General features: G+C 19.2%; 1 long non-coding RNA gene across 39 annotated transcripts in view; it reads left to right on the forward strand.

Moving 5' to 3' along the window:
* The window catches only part of LOC133666193 (uncharacterized), a 34744-nt gene continuing 14272 nt past the window's right edge, over nucleotides 1-20472 (forward strand). For 5 of the 39 annotated variants that reach the window (XR_009829986.1, XR_009829972.1, XR_009829985.1 and 2 more), the window contains exons 1-10: nucleotides 2564-2813; nucleotides 3933-4021; nucleotides 6588-6788; nucleotides 7914-8002; nucleotides 10523-10723; nucleotides 11849-11937; nucleotides 14474-14674; nucleotides 15800-15888; nucleotides 18423-18623; nucleotides 19748-19836. This is a non-coding gene — a long non-coding RNA (uncharacterized LOC133666193). Of the gene's footprint in view, nucleotides 56-2563; nucleotides 2814-3932; nucleotides 4022-4422; nucleotides 4598-4976; nucleotides 5095-5736; nucleotides 5802-6587; nucleotides 6789-7913; nucleotides 8003-9674; nucleotides 9740-10522; nucleotides 10724-11848; nucleotides 11938-13624; nucleotides 13690-14473; nucleotides 14675-15799; nucleotides 15889-16281; nucleotides 16457-16833; nucleotides 16954-17586; nucleotides 17652-18422; nucleotides 18624-19747; nucleotides 19837-20472 lie in introns of those variants that run through there. The other 34 variants (XR_009829975.1, XR_009829974.1, XR_009829969.1 and 31 more) reach the window with 27 other exon arrangements.

Consider the following 20472-nt stretch of genomic DNA (forward strand, 5'->3'; position numbering starts at 1 on the left):
ATAAAGATCAATTATCATTTCATTGGAACTTCGAAGACAAGATGGCTTGAAAAATGTAAGTGAAGATGTAATCCATCTTTCACAAATATGATGAGATTTATTTTAAAGAAATATAATTATAAATTTCTTTTTATTGACATAAAATTGTTAGATTACAATCAATATAATATTTCACGTATCTTCGTATATATATATATATTTTACGTATATGTATATTTTGTGTATACATATATAAATTTTACGTATATATATATTTTATATATATATATATATTTACGTGTACATATATGTTTTTAAATATATATATATATATATATATGTTTTCATGTATGTATTTTTTTTTCCGATACTATTGCTATAATATTATTTATAATATTATTATATTAATTAATATAATATTATTTGTTTCTTTTGATTTTATGATCAGTTTCAAAACTGAAAACATTTTTTATAATTCAATCTTTCAGAAAATTGGTGGTTCGTTATTGTATTATATTCTGTATGTTCAATTTGTCGAATTGTTGTTGAGCATATTCTCTTTCTGTTTTGAAATTCGATACATCGAATTAGTTACGCTAAATTTCATTCTACTGTTGACATTCGTGACGATTAGAATTTCTTCAAGTGTGCTTTATCTATTTGGTAATATTTATTTAATATTTATTTTCTTTTACTTTTTATACTATTGTTTTATAAATACATGTTTATTCAATTATTTATGGAATATTATTGATAATTCTCTAATGAATTTATTTTTTTATTTGTTTATTTGATTAGTTTATTTGATCAGTATATTAATTTGTATTATGAATTTTTATGAAAATAGAACTAGATTATTTCAATACAATTAGCTTAATTTTTGCATACATATTATTCTTTCATTGCACATATATGTATATATATATATATATACACATATATATATATATTTGTATATTTGTGTATATATTTATTTTAAAGATTCAATTTTTATGCATAATAATTGATTGTTGAGATTTTATTTTATTTTATTTTATTTTATTTTATTTTAGGTTGGAAAATTTTCAATATGGATGTCATGATATATTTTACATAAAGGAAAAAAAATAAATAAATATTTAAAATATAAATAATATAAATAAATAAATATTTTTATTGTAAAAATGGTAAGCACTTCTGCATTTTTTTTATTAAATTATTAATTATTAAGTTACATAATATATAGATATCATTTTTATATAATTCATAATTTGATTACTTACATTAATAATTGAAAATTTGAAGATAATAGGAAAGATTTTGAAATGATCTATAATTTGTTATTTTTCTTGTAAATTTTCTTGTAAACTTGTAAACATTTTCAAATATTTCTATAATATGACATAAATATTATATTATATGACATATTATATGGCAAATAAATAAAATATTATTACAGAATATAACATTATATTTTATACATACATATATTATATAGAATATAACATTTTATTATATTCGGTGTGTGAAAAATAGAATCAGTCTTTCTCTTAAGATAATAGATAATTAGAATAAATAATTATTGATCATGCAAAGAAAATTTCAATAAAAAAAATCAATCTAAATTTCAATCTTTTGTATTCAATGTTTTTGAATAGAATTTCAATGTTTATTATTATTAGAATTATTAGAAAAATTCAATTCTTTATTTTCTTATTGAAGTTTAAGTTTCTTATTGAATATAATTTCATTTTTATTATTCCAAAACTTCAATAAATACTATTTTTAAGAAAAATTATTTTACATTTTATAACAGCTTTCAAGAGACAGCTTCTCCTGCATTTTATTCTTAAAAGATGTTTGTATTCAATGAGCAATGTGGTCAGTAGAGTCAATGTTTGTCTCATAATAGTATTTTTGTTTTTAGTGCATAATAAGTTAGTTCTAAATAAATTTAATTATGATAATTATATGCAAAATTAGAGTCAATGCTTATTTATCAATTACTTAACATAAATGCACATGTTAATAGTTTCTTATTTTTATTTTTATTTTAAATATCTTTTTTTCTTTTTCTTGATATAAGAGAAAATCAATGTTTTTTCAAGAAATCATCTACTATGCAAGAAGCTAGTTATCTTTTTATCTATAAAAGTTTTCACTCTATTGTTATCCTATTGAAAAATACATTGTATATATTATAAAATTCCAACTTTTAAATATTTTCAAATTTAATTTTTTTATTTAAAGATTTTATTATTATTTTTATTATCACTTTATCTTATTATTAAGATAATAAGATAATTGTCATATTATTATCTTATTAAACTGCTGATATTTATATAAGTGCATATTTTTTATAAAAAATAGATAAACCATTTAGACAGAAATTTGTCATGATTAAATAATTCCAAAAATATTTTTATGTTGCATATTTTGCATATTTTACATATTTTTGCATATTTTCTTTATATTGTACGTATTTATATATACATATTTTTGTATATATTTATTTGTGTATATATGTTATTTCATTCGGTAAAATAAAATTTATTTTATTAATCTTACGACGAATTAATTTATTTAATTAATTTTCTTCGAAAGATAAATAAAAGAAAGTTTACACATCGATGTTCTTATCGATTCAATTTTAGATGATATAAAAGGAAAAGAATGAGGAATAGAAAGAGGATGTTAGAGCACGGATGAGTCGAAGAAGAGTCTGACCACATATAGAAGAAAAGATATTGGCTATATGCATGAATACAGTGTGTCTTCTTTGAGACAAGGCAAACAATCAACGATGACAAACAATCATAAAGGGAATAAGAATTCAATTTTCTTCAGACTTCAGCGTGAGTATCAGATATGCATTCACAATCACATTTGCATATATAATACAATATTTATATAATCTATTATAAAATATAACTTATGATCATTCTTTCTTAATTTAATTTAATTATGATTTTAATTTTTATATAGTTTTTATATTTACACGAAGTACATAATAGACGTGATATATGAAAATCCTTTTTCATATTTTAGAAATTCAAAACCTTAATTATTTTCGTATTTTTAGATTTTTTTTTTCTTTATTTTAGATTTTAATTTCGTATTTTTTAGATTTTAGATTTTTGTATTAAGATCTAGACTAAAATATTTAAAAATTTTATGATTGAGTAATGTTGAATGATGTGAAACTTAACTTTATTTTTTAATGTAAATGATATGGGTGATTTTTTAAAATGATCTATGTATGGTATAAGAATAAAAATTGAAATTAATATAAAAATTTATATACTTTATTGTATATTTTATTTATTTTATATAATTTTTATATTAATATTAAATTATATTAATATTTATATAAAATTTTTAATTTATTTTTCGGCATCTTTTTAATTTAACATTTATCTTCTATTATGTACAAGAATTCTCTTTATTCTTTTTCTGTTATACTTTGTAATTTAGATATACTTTACATTAACTTCTGTTTCATAATATATTTTTTCAAATTTTCAATTTTTACTTTAAATGTTTAATTTTACAAATGGATAATTTTTATAATAAATTAAATTAAATAATTTATTTTTATTATATTTTCAATTGACATATGTTTGTAAGATTATGATGTATTTATAATTAAATAATGAATATTTATAATATATATATTCGATTTTCGCGCGTAAAATTAAAATGAATAAAAATAAATTGAAGTAAACCACATCGCTTCAACTAATCAAAAAGGCCCAGTAACGAAACGAGTCAGTGCGCATCATAGTGCGCATCATAATGCGCATGGCAGTAGTTCATAGTTGAAAATCGTGGTGCCGGCTGGTCACGTTTTGTTCTGAAGTGCGAAATACTTAAAATTCTTACCGATAGGATATGATATTATAATTATTATTTATATTTAACAATAAGTTTTAATAAGTTTTGTATAATATGCATTTGTTTAATCATTATTATAGCAGAATTGAAGATTTTTGATGAAGATGACGAAGGATAAAGATCAATTATCATTTCATTGGAACTTCGAAGACAAGATGGCTTGAAAAATGTAAGTGAAGATGTAATCCATTTTTCACAAATATGATGAGATTTATTTTAAAGAAATATAATTATAAATTTCTTTTTATTGACATAAAATTGTTAGATTACAATCAATATAATATTTCACGTATCTTCGTATATATATATTTTACGTATATGTATATTTTGTGTATACATATATAAATTTTACGTATATATATATTTTATATATATATATATTTTACGTGTACATATATATTTTAAATATATATATATATATATATGTTTTCATGTATGTATTTTTTCCGATACTATTGCTATAATATTATTTATAATATTATTATATTAATTAATATAATATTATTTGTTTCTTTTGATTTTATGATCAGTTTCAAAACTGAAAACATTTTTTATAATTCAATCTTTCAGAAAATTGGTGGTTCGTTATTGTATTATATTCTGTATGTTCAATTTGTCGAATTGTTGTTGAGCATATTCTCTTTCTGTTTTGAAATTCGATACATCGAATTAGTTACGCTAAATTTCATTCTACTGTTGACATTCGTGACGATTAGAATTTCTTCAAGTGTGCTTTATCTATTTGGTAATATTTATTTAATATTTATTTTCTTTTACTTTTTATACTATTGTTTTATAAATACATGTTTATTCAATTATTTATGGAATATTATTGATAATTCTCTGATGAATTTATTTTTTTTTATTTGTTTATTTGATTAGTTTATTTGATCAGTATATTAATTTGTATTATGAATTTTTATGAAAATAGAACTAGATTATTTCAATACAATTAGCTTAATTTTTTGCATACATATTATTCTTTCATTGCACATATATGTATATATATATATATATATGTATATATGTATATATATATATGTATATATTTGTATATTTGTGTATATATTTATTTTAAAGATTCAATTTTTATGCATAATAATTGATTGTTGAGATTATTTTAGGTTGGAAAAAATTTTCAATATGGATGTCATGATATATTTTACATAAAGGAAAAAAATATAAATAAATATTTAAAATATAAATAATATAAATAAATAAATATTTTTATTGTAAAAAATGGTAAGCACTTCTGCATTTTTTTATTAAATTATTAATTATTAAGTTACATAATATATAGATATCATTTTTTATATAATTCATAATTTGATTACTTACATTAATAATTGAAAATTTGAAGATAATAGGAAAGATTTTGAAATGATCTATAATTTGTTATTTTTCTTGTAAATTTTCTTGTAAACTTGTAAACATTTTCAAATATTTCTATAATATGACATAAATATTATATTATATGACATATTATATGGCAAATAAATAAAATATTATTACAGAATATAACATTATATTTTATACATACATATATTATATAGAATATAACATTTTATTATATTCGGTGTGTGAAAAATAGAATCAGTCTTTCTCTTAAGATAATAGATAATTAGAATAAATAATTATTGATCATGCAAAGAAAATTTCAATAAAAAAAATCAATCTAAATTTCAATCTTTTGTATTCAATGTTTTTGAATAGAATTTCAATGTTTATTATTATTAGAATTCTTATTGAATCTTATTAGAATTCAATTCTTTATTTTCTTATTGAAGTTTAAGTTTCTTATTGAATATAATTTCATTTTTTATTATTCCAAAACTTCAATAAATACTATTTTTAAGAAAAAAATTATTTTACATTTTATAACAGCTTTCAAGAGACAGCTTCTCCTGCATTTTATTCTTAAAAGATGTTTGTATTCAATGAGCAATGTGGTCAGTAGAGTCAATGTTTGTCTCATAATAGTATTTTTTGTTTTTTAGTGCATAATAAGTTAGTTCTAAATAAATTTAATTATGATAATTATATGCAAAATTAGAGTCAATGCTTATTTATCAATTACTTAACATAAATGCACATGTTAATAGTTTCTTATTTTTATTTTTTTATTTTAAATATCTTTTTTTTCTTTTTTCTTGATATAAGAGAAAATCAATGTTTTTTTCAAGAAATCATCTACTATGCAAGAAGCTAGTTATCTTTTTATCTATAAAAGTTTTCACTCTATTGTTATCCTATTGAAAAATACATTATATATATTATAAAATTCCAACTTTTAAATATTTTCAAATTTAATTTTTTTTTATTTAAAGATTTTATTATTATTTTTATTATCACTTTATCTTATTATTAAGATAATAAGATAATTGTCATATTATTATCTTATTAAACTGCTGATATTTATATAAGTGCATATTTTTTATAAAAAATAGATAAACCATTTAGACAGAAATTTGTCATGATTAAATAATTCCAAAAATATTTTTTATGTTGCATATTTTGCATATTTTACATATTTTTGCATATTTTCTTTATATTGTACGTATTTATATATACATATTTTTTGTATATATTTATTTGTGTATATATATGTTATTTCATTCGGTAAAATAAAATTTATTTTATTAATCTTACGACGAATTAATTTATTTAATTAATTTTCTTCGAAAGATAAATAAAAGAAAGTTTACACATCGATGTTCTTATCGATTCAATTTTAGATGATATAAAAGGAAAAGAATGAGGAATAGAAAGAGGATGTTAGAGCACGGATGAGTCGAAGAAGAGTCTGACCACATATAGAAGAAAAGATATTGGCTATATGCATGAATACAGTGTGTCTTCTTTGAGACAAGGCAAACAATCAACGATGACAAACAATCATAAAGGGAATAAGAATTCAATTTTCTTCAGACTTCAGCGTGAGTATCAGATATGCATTCACAATCACATTTGCATATATAATACAATATTTATATAATCTATTATAAAATATAACTTATGATCATTCTTTCTTAATTTAATTTAATTATGATTTTAATTTTTATATAGTTTTTATATTTACACGAAGTACATAATAGACGTGATATATGAAAATCCTTTTCATATTTTAGAAATTCAAAACCTTAATTATTTTCGTATTTTTAGATTTTTTTTTTCTTTATTTTAGATTTTAATTTCGTATTTTTTTAGATTTTAGATTTTTGTATTAAGATCTAGACTAAAATATTTAAAAATTTTATGATTGAGTAATGTTGAATGATGTGAAACTTAACTTTATTTTTTAATGTAAATGATATGGGTGATTTTTTTAAAATGATCTATGTATGGTATAAGAATAAAAATTGAAATTAATATAAAAATTTATATACTTTATTGTATATTTTATTTATTTTATATAATTTTTATATTAATATTAAATTATATTAATATTTATATAAAATTTTTTAATTTATTTTTCGGCATCTTTTTAATTTAACATTTATCTTCTATTATGTACAAGAATTCTCTTTATTCTTTTTCTGTTATACTTTGTAATTTAGATATACTTTACATTAACTTCTGTTTCATAATATATTTTTTTCAAATTTTCAATTTTTACTTTAAATGTTTAATTTTACAAATGGATAATTTTTATAATAAATTAAATTAAATAATTTATTTTTATTATATTTTCAATTGACATATGTTTGTAAGATTATGATGTATTTATAATTAAATAATGAATATTTATAATTCGATATATATTCGATTTTCGCGCGTAAAATTAAAATGAATAAAAATAAATTGAAGTAAACCACATCGCTTCAACTAATCAAAAAGGCCCAGTAACGAAACGAGTCAGTGCGCATCATAGTGCGCATCATAATGCGCATGGCAGTAGTTCATAGTTGAAAATCGTGGTAACGGCTGGTCACGTTTTGTTCTGAAGTGCGAAATACTTAAAATTCTTACCGATAGGATATGATATTATAATTATTATTTATATTTAACAATAAGTTTTAATAAGTTTTGTATAATATGCATTTGTTTAATCATTATTATAGCAGAATTGAAGATTTTTGATGAAGATGACGAAGGATAAAGATCAATTATCATTTCATTGGAACTTCGAAGACAAGATGGCTTGAAAAATGTAAGTGAAGATGTAATCCATTTTTCACAAATATGATGAGATTTATTTTAAAGAAATATAATTATAAATTTCTTTTTATTGACATAAAATTGTTAGATTACAATCAATATAATATTTCACGTATCTTCGTATATATATATTTTACGTATATGTATATTTTGTGTATACATATATAAATTTTACGTATATATATATTTTATATATATATATATTTTACGTGTACATATATATTTTAAATATATATATATATATATGTTTTCATGTATGTATTTTTTCCGATACTATTGCTATAATATTATTTATAATATTATTATATTAATTAATATAATATTATTTGTTTCTTTTGATTTTATGATCAGTTTCAAAACTGAAAACATTTTTTATAATTCAATCTTTCAGAAAATTGGTGGTTCGTTATTGTATTATATTCTGTATGTTCAATTTGTCGAATTGTTGTTGAGCATATTCTCTTTCTGTTTTGAAATTCGATACATCGAATTAGTTACGCTAAATTTCATTCTACTGTTGACATTCGTGACGATTAGAATTTCTTCAAGTGTGCTTTATCTATTTGGTAATATTTATTTAATATTTATTTTCTTTTACTTTTTATACTATTGTTTTATAAATACATGTTTATTCAATTATTTATGGAATATTATTGATAATTCTCTGATGAATTTATTTTTTTTTTTATTTGTTTATTTGATTAGTTTATTTGATCAGTATATTAATTTGTATTATGAATTTTTATGAAAATAGAACTAGATTATTTCAATACAATTAGCTTAATTTTTTGCATACATATTATTCTTTCATTGCACATATATGTATATATCTATATATATATATATATGTATATATTTGTATATTTGTGTATATATTTATTTTAAAGATTCAATTTTTATGCATAATAATTGATTGTTGAGATTATTTTAGGTTGGAAAAAATTTTCAATATGGATGTCATGATATATTTTACATAAAGAAAAAAAAAATATAAATAATATAAATAAATAAATATTTTTATTGTAAAAAATGGTAAGCACTTCTGCATTTTTTTATTAAATTATTAATTATTAAGTTACATAATATATAGATATCATTTTTTATATAATTCATAATTTGATTACTTACATTAATAATTGAAAATTTGAAGATAATAGGAAAGATTTTGAAATGATCTATAATTTGTTATTTTTCTTGTAAATTTTCTTGTAAACTTGTAAACATTTTCAAATATTTCTATAATATGACATAAATATTATATTATATGACATATTATATGGCAAATAAATAAAATATTATTACAGAATATAACATTATATTTTATACATACATATATTATATAGAATATAACATTTTATTATATTCGGTGTGTGAAAAATAGAATCAGTCTTTCTCTTAAGATAATAGATAATTAGAATAAATAATTATTGATCATGCAAAGAAAATTTCAATAAAAAAAATCAATCTAAATTTCAATCTTTTGTATTCAATGTTTTTGAATAGAATTTCAATGTTTATTATTATTAGAATTATTAGAAGAATTCAATTCTTTATTTTCTTATTGAAGTTTAAGTTTCTTATTGAATATAATTTCATTTTTTATTATTCCAAAACTTCAATAAATACTATTTTTAAGAAAAAAATTATTTTACATTTTATAACAGCTTTCAAGAGACAGCTTCTCCTGCATTTTATTCTTAAAAGATGTTTGTATTCAATGAGCAATGTGGTCAGTAGAGTCAATGTTTGTCTCATAATAGTATTTTTTGTTTTTAGTGCATAATAAGTTAGTTCTAAATAAATTTAATTATGATAATTATATGCAAAATTAGAGTCAATGCTTATTTATCAATTACTTAACATAAATGCACATGTTAATAGTTTCTTATTTTTATTTTTTTATTTTAAATATCTTTTTTTTCTTTTTTCTTGATATAAGAGAAAATCAATGTTTTTTTCAAGAAATCATCTACTATGCAAGAAGCTAGTTATCTTTTTATCTATAAAAGTTTTCACTCTATTGTTATCCTATTGAAAAATACATTATATATATTATAAAATTCCAACTTTTAAATATTTTCAAATTTAATTTTTTTTTATTTAAAGATTTTATTATTATTTTTATTATCACTTTATCTTATTATTAAGATAATAAGATAATTGTCATATTATTATCTTATTAAACTGCTGATATTTATATAAGTGCATATTTTTTATAAAAAATAGATAAACCATTTAGACAGAAATTTGTCATGATTAAATAATTCCAAAAATATTTTTTATGTTGCATATTTTGCATATTTTACATATTTTTGCATATTTTCTTTATATTGTACGTATTTATATATACATATTTTTGTATATATTTATTTGTGTATATATATGTTATTTCATTCGGTAAAATAAAATTTATTTTATTAATCTTACGACGAATTAATTTATGTCTTAATTTTCTTCGAAAGATAAATAAAAGAAAGTTTACACATCGATGTTCTTATCGATTCAATTTTAGATGATATAAAAGGAAAAGAATGAGGAATAGAAAGAGGATGTTAGAGCACGGATGAGTCGAAGAAGAGTCTGACCACATATAGAAGAAAAGATATTGGCTATATGCATGAATACAGTGTGTCTTCTTTGAGACAAGGCAAACAATCAACGATGACAAACAATCATAAAGGGAATAAGAATTCAATTTTCTTCAGACTTCAGCGTGAGTATCAGATATGCATTCACAATCACATTTGCATATATAATACAATATTTATATAATCTATTATAAAATATAACTTATGATCATTCTTTCTTAATTTAATTTAATTATGATTTTAATTTTTATATAGTTTTTATATTTACACGAAGTACATAATAGACGTGATATATGAAAATCCTTTTTCATATTTTAGAAATTCAAAACCTTAATTATTTTCGTATTTTTAGATTTTTTTTTTCTTTATTTTAGATTTTAATTTCGTATTTTTTTAGATTTTAGATTTTTGTATTAAGATCTAGACTAAAATATTTAAAAATTTTATGATTGAGTAATGTTGAATGATGTGAAACTTAACTTTATTTTTTAATGTAAATGATATGGGTGATTTTTTTAAAATGATCTATGTATGGTATAAGAATAAAAAATTGAAATTAATATAAAAATTTATATACTTTATTGTATATTTTATTTATTTTATATAATTTTTATATTAATATTAAATTATATTAATATTTATATAAATTTTTTAATTTATTTTTCGGCATCTTTTTTAATTTAACATTTATCTTCTATTATGTACAAGAATTCTCTTTATTCTTTTTCTGTTATACTTTGTAATTTAGATATACTTTACATTAACTTCTGTTTCATAATATATTTTTTTCAAATTTTCAATTTTTACTTTAAATGTTTAATTTTACAAATGGATAATTTTTATAATAAATTAAATTAAATAATTTATTTTTATTATATTTTCAATTGACATATGTTTGTAAGATTATGATGTATTTATAATTAAATAATGAATATTTATAATATATATATTCGATTTTCGCGCGTAAAATTAAAATGAATAAAAATAAATTGAAGTAAACCACATCGCTTCAACTAATCAAAAAGGCCCAGTAACGAAACGAGTCAGTGCGAAATCATAGTGCGCATCATAATGCGCATGGCAGTAGTTCATAGTTGAAAATCGTGGTAACGGCTGGTCACGTTTTGTTCTGAAGTGCGAAATACTTAAAATTCTTACCGATAGGATATGATATTATAATTATTATTTATATTTAACAATAAGTTTTAATAAGTTTTGTATAATATGCATTTGTTTAATCATTATTATAGCAGAATTGAAGATTTTTGATGAAGATGACGAAGGATAAAGATCAATTATCATTTCATTGGAACTTCGAAGACAAGATGGCTTGAAAAATGTAAGTGAAGATGTAATCCATTTTTCACAAATATGATGAGATTTATTTTAAAGAAATATAATTATAAATTTCTTTTTATTGACATAAAATTGTTAGATTACAATCAATATAATATTTCACGTATCTTCGTATATATATATTTTACGTATATGTATATTTTGTGTATACATATATAAATTTTACGTATATATATATTTTATATATATATATATTTTACGTGTACATATATATTTTAAATATATATATATGTTTTCATGTATGTATTTTTTCCGATACTATTGCTATAATATTATTTATAATATTATTATATTAATTAATATAATATTATTTGTTTCTTTTGATTTTATGATCAGTTTCAAAACTGAAAACATTTTTTATAATTCAATCTTTCAGAAAATTGGTGGTTCGTTATTGTATTATATTCTGTATGTTCAATTTGTCGAATTGTTGTTGAGCATATTCTCTTTCTGTTTTGAAATTCGATACATCGAATTAGTTACGCTAAATTTCATTCTACTGTTGACATTCGTGACGATTAGAATTTCTTCAAGTGTGCTTTATCTATTTGGTAATATTTATTTAATATTTATTTTCTTTTACTTTTTATACTATTGTTTTATAAATACATGTTTATTCAATTATTTATGGAATATTATTGATAATTCTCTGATGAATTTATTTTTTTTTTTATTTGTTTATTTGATTAGTTTATTTGATCAGTATATTAATTTGTATTATGAATTTTTATGAAAATAGAACTAGATTATTTCAATACAATTAGCTTAATTTTTTGCATACATATTATTCTTTCATTGCACATATATGTATATATCTATATATATATATATATATATGTATATATTTGTATATTTGTGTATATATTTATTTTAAAGATTCAATTTTTATGCATAATAATTGATTGTTGAGATTATTTTAGGTTGGAAAAAATTTTCAATATGGATGTCATGATATATTTTACATAAAGGAAGAAAATATAAATAAATATTTAAAATATAAATAATATAAGTAAATAAATATTTTTATTGTAAAAATGGTAAGCACTTCTGCATTTTTTTTATTAAATTATTAATTATTAAGTTACATAATATATAGATATCATTTTTTATATAATTCATAATTTGATTACTTACATTAATAATTGAAAATTTGAAGATAATAGGAAAGATTTTGAAATGATCTATAATTTGTTATTTTTCTTGTAAATTTTCTTGTAAACTTGTAAACATTTTCAAATATTTCTATAATATGACATAAATATTATATTATATGACATATTATATGGCAAATAAATAAAATATTATTACAGAATATAACATTATATTTTATACATACATATATTATATAGAATATAACATTTTATTATATTCGGTGTGTGAAAAATAGAATCAGTCTTTCTCTTAAGATAATAGATAATTAGAATAAATAATTATTGATCATGCAAAGAAAATTTCAATAAAAAAAATCAATCTAAATTTCAATCTTTTGTATTCAATGTTTTTGAATAGAATTTCAATGTTTATTATTATTAGAATTATTAGAAAAATTCAATTCTTTATTTTCTTATTGAAGTTTAAGTTTCTTATTGAATATAATTTCATTTTTTATTATTCCAAAACTTCAATAAATACTATTTTTAAGAAAAAAATTATTTTACATTTTATAACAGCTTTCAAGAGACAGCTTCTCCTGCATTTTATTCTTAAAAGATGTTTGTATTCAATGAGCAATGTGGTCAGTAGAGTCAATGTTTGTCTCATAATAGTATTTTTTGTTTTTTAGTGCATAATAAGTTAGTTCTAAATAAATTTAATTATGATAATTATATGCAAAATTAGAGTCAATGCTTATTTATCAATTACTTAACATAAATGCACATGTTAATAGTTTCTTATTTTTATTTTTTTATTTTAAATATCTTTTTTTTCTTTTTTCTTGATATAAGAGAAAATCAATGTTTTTTTCAAGAAATCATCTACTATGCAAGAAGCTAGTTATCTTTTTATCTATAAAAGTTTTCACTCTATTGTTATCCTATTGAAAAATACATTATATATATTATAAAATTCCAACTTTTAAATATTTTCAAATTTAATTTTTTTTTATTTAAAGATTTTATTATTATTTTTATTATCACTTTATCTTATTATTAAGATAATAAGATAATTGTCATATTATTATCTTATTAAACTGCTGATATTTATATAAGTGCATATTTTTTATAAAAAATAGATAAACCATTTAGACAGAAATTTGTCATGATTAAATAATTCCAAAAATATTTTTTATGTTGCATATTTTGCATATTTTACATATTTTTGCATATTTTCTTTATATTGTACGTATTTATATATACATATTTTTTGTATATATTTATTTGTGTATATATGTTATTTCATTCGGTAAAATAAAATTTATTTTATTAATCTTACGACGAATTAATTTATGTAATTAATTTTCTTCGAAAGATAAATAAAAGAAAGTTTACACATCGATGTTCTTATCGATTCAATTTTAGATGATATAAAAGGAAAAGAATGAGGAATAGAAAGAGGATGTTAGAGCACGGATGAGTCGAAGAAGAGTCTGACCACATATAGAAGAAAAGATATTGGCTATATGCATGAATACAGTGTGTCTTCTTTGAGACAAGGCAAACAATCAACGATGACAAACAATCATAAAGGGAATAAGAATTCAATTTTCTTCAGACTTCAGCGTGAGTATCAGATATGCATTCACAATCACATTTGCATATATAATACAATATTTATATAATCTATTATAAAATATAACTTATGATCATTCTTTCTTAATTTAATTTAATTATGATTTTAATTTTTATATAGTTTTTATATTTACACGAAGTACATAATAGACGTGATATATGAAAATCCTTTTTCATATTTTAGAAATTCAAAACCTTAATTATTTTCGTATTTTTAGATTTTTTTTTTCTTTATTTTAGATTTTAATTTCGTATTTTTTTAGATTTTAGATTTTTGTATTAAGATCTAGACTAAAATATTTAAAAATTTTATGATTGAGTAATGTTGAATGATGTGAAACTTAACTTTATTTTTTAATGTAAATGATATGGGTGATTTTTTTAAAATGATCTATGTATGGTATAAGAATAAAAAATTGAAATTAATATAAAAATTTATATACTTTATTGTATATTTTATTTATTTTATATAATTTTTATATTAATATTAAATTATATTAATATTTATATAAAATTTTTTAATTTATTTTTCGGCATCTTTTTTAATTTAACATTTATCTTCTATTATGTACAAGAATTCTCTTTATTCTTTTTCTGTTATACTTTGTAATTTAGATATACTTTACATTAACTTCTGTTTCATAATATATTTTTTTCAAATTTTCAATTTTTACTTTAAATGTTTAATTTTACAAATGGATAATTTTTATAATAAATTAAATTAAATAATTTATTTTTATTATATTTTCAATTGACATATGTTTGTAAGATTATGATGTATTTATAATTAAATAATGAATATTTATAATATATATATTCGATTTTCGCGCGTAAAATTAAAATGAATAAAAATAAATTGAAGTAAACCACATCGCTTCAACTAATCAAAAAGGCCCAGTAACGAAACGAGTCAGTGCGCATCATAGTGCGCATCATAATGCGCATGGCAGTAGTTCATAGTTGAAAATCGTGGTAACGGCTGGTCACGTTTTGTTCTGAAGTGCGAAATACTTAAAATTCTTACCGATAGGATATGATATTATAATTATTATTTATATTTAACAATAAGTTTTAATAAGTTTTGTATAATATGCATTTGTTTAATCATTATTATAGCAGAATTGAAGATTTTTGATGAAGATGACGAAGGATAAAGATCAATTATCATTTCATTGGAACTTCGAAGACAAGATGGCTTGAAAAATGTAAGTGAAGATGTAATCCATTTTTCACAAATATGATGAGATTTATTTTAAAGAAATATAATTATAAATTTCTTTTTATTGACATAAAATTGTTAGATTACAATCAATATAATATTTCACGTATCTTCGTATATATATATTTTACGTATATGTATATTTTGTGTATACATATATAAATTTTACGTATATATATATTTTATATATATATATATTTTACGTGTACATATATATTTTAAATATATATATATGTTTTCATGTATGTATTTTTTCCGATACTATTGCTATAATATTATTTATAATATTATTATATTAATTAATATAATATTATTTGTTTCTTTTGATTTTATGATCAGTTTCAAAACTGAAAACATTTTTTATAATTCAATCTTTCAGAAAATTGGTGGTTCGTTATTGTATTATATTCTGTATGTTCAATTTGTCGAATTGTTGTTGAGCATATTCTCTTTCTGTTTTGAAATTCGATACATCGAATTAGTTACGCTAAATTTCATTCTACTGTTGACATTCGTGACGATTAGAATTTCTTCAAGTGTGCTTTATCTATTTGGTAATATTTATTTAATATTTATTTTCTTTTACTTTTTATACTATTGTTTTATAAATACATGTTTATTCAATTATTTATGGAATATTATTGATAATTCTCTGATGAATTTATTTTTTTTTTTATTTGTTTATTTGATTAGTTTATTTGATCAGTATATTAATTTGTATTATGAATTTTTATGAAAATAGAACTAGATTATTTCAATACAATTAGCTTAATTTTTTGCATACATATTATTCTTTCATTGCACATATATATATATATATATATATATATATATGTATATATATATATGTATATATTTGTATATTTGTGTATATATTTATTTTAAAGATTCAATTTTTATGCATAATAATTGATTGTTGAGATTATTTTAGGTTGGAAAAAATTTTCAATATGGATGTCATGATATATTTTACATAAAGAAAAAAAAAATATAAATAAATATTTAAAATATAAATAATATAAATAAATAAATATTTTTATTGTAAAAAATGGTAAGCACTTCTGCATTTTTTTTATTAAATTATTAATTATTAAGTTACATAATATATAGATATCATTTTTTATATAATTCATAATTTGATTACTTACATTAATAATTGAAAATTTGAAGATAATAGGAAAGATTTTGAAATGATCTATAATTTGTTATTTTTCTTGTAAATTTTCTTGTAAACTTGTAAACATTTTCAAATATTTCTATAATATGACATAAATATTATATTATATGACATATTATATGGCAAATAAATAAAATATTATTACAGAATATAACATTATATTTTATACATACATATATTATATAGAATATAACATTTTATTATATTCGGTGTGTGAAAAATAGAATCAGTCTTTCTCTTAAGATAATAGATAATTAGAATAAATAATTATTGATCATGCAAAGAAAATTTCAATAAAAAAAATCAATCTAAATTTCAATCTTTTGTATTCAATGTTTTTGAATAGAATTTCAATGTTTATTATTATTAGAATTATTAGAAAAATTCAATTCTTTATTTTCTTATTGAAGTTTAAGTTTCTTATTGAATATAATTTCATTTTTTATTATTCCAAAACTTCAATAAATACTATTTTTAAGAAAAAAATTATTTTACATTTTATAACAGCTTTCAAGAGACAGCTTCTCCTGCATTTTATTCTTAAAAGATGTTTGTATTCAATGAGCAATGTGGTCAGTAGAGTCAATGTTTGTCTCATAATAGTATTTTTGTTTTTAGTGCATAATAAGTTAGTTCTAAATAAATTTAATTATGATAATTATATGCAAAATTAGAGTCAATGCTTATTTATCAATTACTTAACATAAATGCACATGTTAATAGTTTCTTATTTTTATTTTTTTATTTTAAATATCTTTTTTTTCTTTTTTCTTGATATAAGAGAAAATCAATGTTTTTTTCAAGAAATCATCTACTATGCAAGAAGCTAGTTATCTTTTTATCTATAAAAGTTTTCACTCTATTGTTATCCTATTGAAAAATACATTATATATATTATAAAATTCCAACTTTTAAATATTTTCAAATTTAATTTTTTTTTATTTAAAGATTTTATTATTATTTTTATTATCACTTTATCTTATTATTAAGATAATAAGATAATTGTCATATTATTATCTTATTAAACTGCTGATATTTATATAAGTGCATATTTTTTATAAAAAATAGATAAACCATTTAGACAGAAATTTGTCATGATTAAATAATTCCAAAAATATTTTTATGTTGCATATTTTGCATATTTTACATATTTTTGCATATTTTCTTTATATTGTACGTATTTATATATACATATTTTTTGTATATATTTATTTGTGTATATATGTTATTTCATTCGGTAAAATAAAATTTATTTTATTAATCTTACGACGAATTAATTTATGTCTTCGAAAGATAAATAAAAGAAAGTTTACACATCGATGTTCTTATCGATTCAATTTTAGATGATATAAAAGGAAAAGAATGAGGAATAGAAAGAGGATGTTAGAGCACGGATGAGTCGAAGAAGAGTCTGACCACATATAGAAGAAAAGATATTGGCTATATGCATGAATACAGTGTGTCTTCTTTGAGACAAGGCAAACAATCAACGATGACAAACAATCATAAAGGGAATAAGAATTCAATTTTCTTCAGACTTCAGCGTGAGTATCAGATATGCATTCACAATCACATTTGCATATATAATACAATATTTATATAATCTATTATAAAATATAACTTATGATCATTCTTTCTTAATTTAATTTAATTATGATTTTAATTTTTATATAGTTTTTATATTTACACGAAGTACATAATAGACGTGATATATGAAAATCCTTTTTCATATTTTAGAAATTCAAAACCTTAATTATTTTCGTATTTTTAGATTTTTTTTTTCTTTATTTTAGATTTTAATTTCGTATTTTTTTAGATTTTAGATTTTTGTATTAAGATCTAGACTAAAATATTTAAAAATTTTATGATTGAGTAATGTTGAATGATGTGAAACTTAACTTTATTTTTTAATGTAAATGATATGGGTGATTTTTTTAAAATGATCTATGTATGGTATAAGAATAAAAAATTGAAATTAATATAAAAATTTATATACTTTATTGTATATTTTATTTATTTTATATAATTTTTATATTAATATTAAATTATATTAATATTTATATAAAATTTTTTAATTTATTTTTCGGCATCTTTTTAATTTAACATTTATCTTCTATTATGTACAAGAATTCTCTTTATTCTTTTTCTGTTATACTTTGTAATTTAGATATACTTTACATTAACTTCTGTTTCATAATATATTTTTTTCAAATTTTCAATTTTTACTTTAAATGTTTAATTTTACAAATGGATAATTTTTATAATAAATTAAATTAAATAATTTATTTTTATTATATTTTCAATTGACATATGTTTGTAAGATTATGATGTATTTATAATTAAATAATGAATATTTATAATATATATATTCGATTTTCGCGCGTAAAATTAAAATGAATAAAAATAAATTGAAGTAAACCACATCGCTTCAACTAATCAAAAAGGCCCAGTAACGAAACGAGTCAGTGCGCATCATAGTGCGCATCATAATGCGCATGGCAGTAGTTCATAGTTGAAAATCGTGGTAACGGCTGGTCACGTTTTGTTCTGAAGTGCGAAATACTTAAAATTCTTACCGATAGGATATGATATTATAATTATTATTTATATTTAACAATAAGTTTTAATAAGTTTTGTATAATATGCATTTGTTTAATCATTATTATAGCAGAATTGAAGATTTTTGATGAAGATGACGAAGGATAAAGATCAATTATCATTTCATTGGAACTTCGAAGACAAGATGGCTTGAAAAATGTAAGTGAAGATGTAATCCATTTTTCACAAATATGATGAGATTTATTTTAAAGAAATATAATTATAAATTTCTTTTTATTGACATAAAATTGTTAGATTACAATCAATATAATATTTCACGTATCTTCGTATATATATATTTTACGTATATGTATATTTTGTGTATACATATATAAATTTTACGTATATATATATTTTATATATATATATATTTTACGTGTACATATATATTTTAAATATATATATATGTTTTCATGTATGTATTTTTTCCGATACTATTGCTATAATATTATTTATAATATTATTATATTAATTAATATAATATTATTTGTTTCTTTTGATTTTATGATCAGTTTCAAAACTGAAAACATTTTTATAATTCAATCTTTCAGAAAATTGGTGGTTCGTTATTGTATTATATTCTGTATGTTCAATTTGTCGAATTGTTGTTGAGCATATTCTCTTTCTGTTTTGAAATTCGATACATCGAATTAGTTACGCTAAATTTCATTCTACTGTTGACATTCGTGACGATTAGAATTTCTTCAAGTGTGCTTTATCTATTTGGTAATATTTATTTAATATTTATTTTCTTTTACTTTTTATACTATTGTTTTATAAATACATGTTTATTCA

Source organism: Apis cerana, linkage group LG6 (genome assembly GCF_029169275.1).
Source record: "Apis cerana isolate GH-2021 linkage group LG6, AcerK_1.0, whole genome shotgun sequence".
Taxonomy (NCBI): Eukaryota; Metazoa; Arthropoda; class Insecta; order Hymenoptera; family Apidae; genus Apis; species Apis cerana.